Source organism: Orycteropus afer, unplaced genomic scaffold (assembly GCF_000298275.1).
Source record: "Orycteropus afer afer isolate SDZICR_OR568_19922 unplaced genomic scaffold, OryAfe1.0 scaffold00561, whole genome shotgun sequence".
Taxonomy (NCBI): domain Eukaryota; kingdom Metazoa; phylum Chordata; class Mammalia; order Tubulidentata; family Orycteropodidae; genus Orycteropus; species Orycteropus afer.
The window spans coordinates 529853-533469 of record NW_006922148.1 but is presented as its reverse complement, the minus strand read 5'-3'; the positions used below and the strand labels follow the sequence as shown (position 1 = coordinate 533469).

The window sequence follows — 3617 nt, the reverse complement described above, 5'->3', positions numbered from 1 at the left end:
AAAAGTGAGAGATAATGATAGAATGAATGAATGTGGATGAATGTGGAGGAGGCTTTATAATTTTTGTAAACGTAGAGTCAGAAGCAACTTTTATTTTTTTATAACTGTTTATTGTGATTTGGGTGCAATTTTACAAAGCAGATTAATTTTACATTTAACAGTTCATACCCATTTTTTTTGTGACAATGACTACCATTGCCACAATGTAACACCTCTCCTCCCACCTCCTTCCTGTGGTTACTCCTCCCCTGTGTCCTTCTTACCTATGCATTCCTGCCTGCCTAGCTTTCTCCCAGGGCAAATGCTGCCTTTCTAATCTCCCATAACCCACTGCCATCAAGTTGACTCTGACTCATAGTGACCCCTACTGAGTTTCCACGATGGTAAATCTGTATGGAACTAGATTGCCTCATCTTCCTTTTGCAGAGCAGCTGGTGGGTTTGAACCACCAACCTTCTGGTTAGCTGTCAGATGCCTTAGGCACTGCACCACCAGAGCTCCTTCTAATCTTCGACTATTTTAAAGAGTCCACCTCCCTGATGTAGTTGTTCCACACATGTTGTTGTTGTAATGTGCTGTCGTGTTGGCCCTGACTCATAGCAACCCCTCCTTGGGTTTCTGAGGCAGTATCGCTGTGGAAGTAGATTGCCCAACTTTCCTTCTGAGGAGTGACTGGTGGGTTTGAACCGCCAGCCTTCTGGTTAGCAGTCAAGTGCCTTAGGCACTATGCTACCAGAGCTCCTGTTCCACTCATGTTGTTATTGTTGTTGTTATGTGCCGTTGAGTTGGACTGTCTATTCTTTGGCTGAGTGTTAAGCCACGGTTGTTGTTATTGTTGTTATGTGCTGTCAAGTCAGACCCAACTCATAGCTACCCCGCCTAGGGTTTCCAAGGCAGAATCACTTCGGAAGTAGATTGCCCAACCTTCCTTCCAAAGAGTGGCTGGTGGGTTTGAACCACCAACCTTCTGGTTAACCTTAGGTACTATGCTACCAGAGCTCCTATTCTAGGCCTGAAGGGTGACTTGGACCATATATTTCTCCTGGTATCAGAGAACTTCTGAGACTATTAAACTGTAGCATATAATCATTTAGACATGTATCTTGTTCCATTTTAAACAAATAGACTCAAATTCTTAAAAGATCTCGACTTACTGGTCTAGTTGAGACTAGAGGAACATGCCACCTCTACCCCCACACTATTGCCCTGAGATATCCTTTAACTTTTGAACCAAAACTATCTAGAAGTTTACCTTTTAGCTAAATAGCAGATTGGCCAATAAAATAAACAATATCTCTGTGAGTATTGTGCTTTTTTAAAAAATATGAGATTAATGGTGATCATTTACTCTAAAGCAAAGGTGACATGGTAAAGGATGGGGGCAGGGAAATTAGATTATTGGGAATGGGAAAAGGACAGAAATAATGAGAATGTTGACACATTGTAAAAAATGTTACCAATGTCATTGAACAATGTGTATAGAAATTGTTAAATGGGAACCCAATTCGCTGTGCAAACTTTCACTAAAACAGATAAAATATTAAAAAGAAAAATCTACTGGCAAGAAGGTACTTGCCTCATATATTCTCTTTTTCCTGCCGTGGTCAGTCAGGGCAGTTGGTAAGCCTTTACTAGTGGTCTGATTTGAACACTGATATAAGTTATCTATAGATGATCTCCTTTATGGCATTCCAACATGGAAATATGTTTATCCAGTAGAGGGTATGTACACATACACAAGGACCAGGTGATTCATATGTTGATCTCACTTCCACTGCCACTACCCTAGTCCATGTCAAGCTATCCTTGCTTACTAATTGGTCTCCTTGCTTCCATTCTTGCCTGACCTTCCTTCTAGTCTCGACGCAGAAGCCAAAGTGATCTTAAAATGTAAAACGGATCAAGTTGCTAACTTTGTTAATAATCTTCAGTGGATTGGCCCTGTATTTATAATGAAATTCAGTTTCCTTGACATGGTTTATGATGCTCTAAATGATAAGATTCTTAACTGTTTCTCCAGCTGCATCTTGAACCAGTCTTTCCATTGCTCATGTTTCTGCTGTGCACTCTTTCCTCTGAGTTTTGTACATCTGTTCCTGCTTCCTGAATTCTACTTTCTGCTCTTTGCTGTGGCAGCTCCTTTTCACTCACCTCCTCAAAAAGGACTTTCCTCACCACACTTCTGTTATAGCTTACTAAGTATAAGCATAAATATAAATTAAAAAAAATATATAAATATGATTTTCCCTCATGCAAAAAGATAAAGAGACCCTCCCTTTTCCTTTTTCATAGAGCATTTACTTTAGAAAGCTTGTAATTGTAATCTTTTTTCTTTTGCCTCATTGAGAAATCTTGATAGTCTTGTCAAAGAGGAGAATTAAATAAGGTTTTTTCTTACCCACAAAACCAAATATTAACCCTAAACAAATTCCTGACCCAAAAATAATCCTAACAGTGACTTTTTTTTCCCCACCAAAAATTTCTAATATTTTTTTTCCTGTACTAAGCAAGGCTTTGTAATCTAAATTTCAAAAGCTATTACTTTTGAAACTGTCAGAAAGAAAACCAAAAAACCAAACCAAACCCACTGCCATCGAGTCAATTCCGACTATAGTGACCCCCATGGGGCTTCCAAGGCGATCAATCTTCTGTAGAGTAGAGTGCCTCATTTTCCTTCCACAGGGCAGCTGGGGGATTTGAACTGCCAACCTTCCAGTTAGCAGTCAAATGCCTTAGGCACTGTGCCACCAGAAAAGATAGAAGTTTATTTACATTTTGGGAAAAAAGTAATCAATAAATACTTTCCCAATAACCAGGTGAAGTTAGGGTAAACAAATGGTGTTGTCAAATCTCCTCATTTGAAGCCTAGTTTACTTTGAGAAAAGGAGCTCCAGTGGTATAGTGGTTAAGGCATTTGGCTGCTAACAAAAATATCAGTGGTTTGAACCCACCAGACCTCTCTGCAGAAGAAAGGTGGGGGCAGTCTGCTTCTGTAAAGACGTAATGCTTTAGAACCATGAGTCAGAATCAACTTGACGGCAATGAGCTTGGTTTGGTTTGATTTGGCTGCTAATTGAAAGGTCAGCAGTTCAAACCCACCAGCTGCTCGGTGGGAGAAAGATGTGGCAGTCTGCTTCTGTAAGGATTACAGCCTTATGAAACCCTATGGGGAAGTTCTACCCTATCCCGTAGGATTACTGTGAGTTAGAATTGACTCAGTGGCAATTGTTTTGGTTTGGTTTGGTTACACTGAGAACAAGCATGAAATAGGTTACATCAACTTGGTTATATTAAAGTTCAGATTCCTTTCTGATTTTGCAGTCTCTTTAGTGGATTGCATGTGATGCATCACACTCTGGTTTAATGCTTATTTTATAACAAAACTTTTTTATCTTCTGTATTTGTAAAGCGATTTTCTGGGTTGAGAGCAAATTTTGCTTGCTTTATTTATTTATTCATATTTTGATTTGGGTGAAGATTTACAGAGCAAATTCACTTTCCATACAGCAGTTCACATATACTCTGTCTCATGTCATTGACCACAGTTTACCACAAGGCAACAGCTCCCCTCCTGCTTCCTCCCCATAGTTACCTCTTCCCAGTGTCCATCCCTCCAT

General features: G+C 39.8%; 1 protein-coding gene across 1 annotated transcript in view; it reads right to left on the bottom strand.

The window, feature by feature from the left end:
- Positions 1 to 3617, bottom strand: part of LOC103210048 (potassium-transporting ATPase alpha chain 2) — a 52075-nt gene that overhangs the window by 2798 nt on the left and 45660 nt on the right. The window lies entirely within an intron of this gene.